The sequence below is a fragment of the Crocuta crocuta genome, unplaced genomic scaffold (genome assembly GCF_008692635.1).
Source record: "Crocuta crocuta isolate KB4526 unplaced genomic scaffold, BGI_CrCroc_1.0 scaffold153, whole genome shotgun sequence".
Classification (NCBI taxonomy): domain Eukaryota; kingdom Metazoa; phylum Chordata; class Mammalia; order Carnivora; family Hyaenidae; genus Crocuta; species Crocuta crocuta.
In genome coordinates, this window is record NW_027529525.1 from 4,810,294 (window position 1) to 4,811,305 (window position 1,012).

The window sequence follows — 1,012 nt, forward strand, 5'->3', positions numbered from 1 at the left end:
GGGGACCCTGGGAGCAGGGAGCCTGGCTGGGGAAGAGGCTGGGATTGGGGGTGGGAGGGTGGGGGTCTGCAGTGCCTCCCCCTCGCTTTCATTCCTTTCTCCCCCAAGCTTCATCCACTCTGGTGGGGGAAGCAGCCGCGGAACAAAACTGTCTTGCATTGGGCCTGAACTGCTGGTGGGATATGGGAGAGGACGGAGGCATGGAGTGGGGGGTCTCTGGTGTGCAGTGTGTGTGTGTGTGTGTGTGTGTGTGTGTGTAGTGAACTCCTTCAGGGTGTGCGCCGCTGACTTGTAAATCGATCTGGCCGCCTGGCCACGGGCTCACCTTCCCAGCTGAGCTTGGTACGGAGTGAAGGGATGGGTTAATCACCCCCACCCTCAAAATATCCGTCTCTTCCAAGAGGAATTTTCTTCTGGAGAGACAGCCAATAAACTCTGCTCAACTCCCTCCCGCCCTCCGTGCTTCCTAGCTGCAGTTTCAAAAAGCTTCAAAGCCAGGAATGTGGGATTCATCTCCCGATCCCCAGAAGGCAAATGTGGTTACAGATGTTGCACGGTACTTTGCCAAGTTTAAAACCCTTCCTTCAACACTGTAACCAAAACAGTGAGGCTAGAACCTTGGGCGCGCTGGGGAGAGATGTGGGCCTCCGGGGCCGCCGGATTCACTAACTTCCTTCGGGTTCTAGGCTGGCTTGGGTCTGTCCAGTTTGCGCCAGACATGCCTCCCTTCCTCCCCTCATTTCCCTGGAGTTTTGAACGCTCCTTGCATGGGAGAAAAGCTAGTAGAGGAAACTACTTAAAGAAGAAAACATTCCCCTTAGTAGCAGAAGAAAAGTCTTGGTTAAAAAGTTGTGCTTCATTTGGATTTTAAAGCGAGGTAGTATTCAATGGATTTGTTCATTTTATTGGGCTTTCTTTTCTTTTTTGAGGTGTGTGTGAGTGAGATGGGAGTTAAGTGATGAGAAGAAGGACTGATCTCATACATAGTTTGTATATTTTTGAAAAGAGGCCC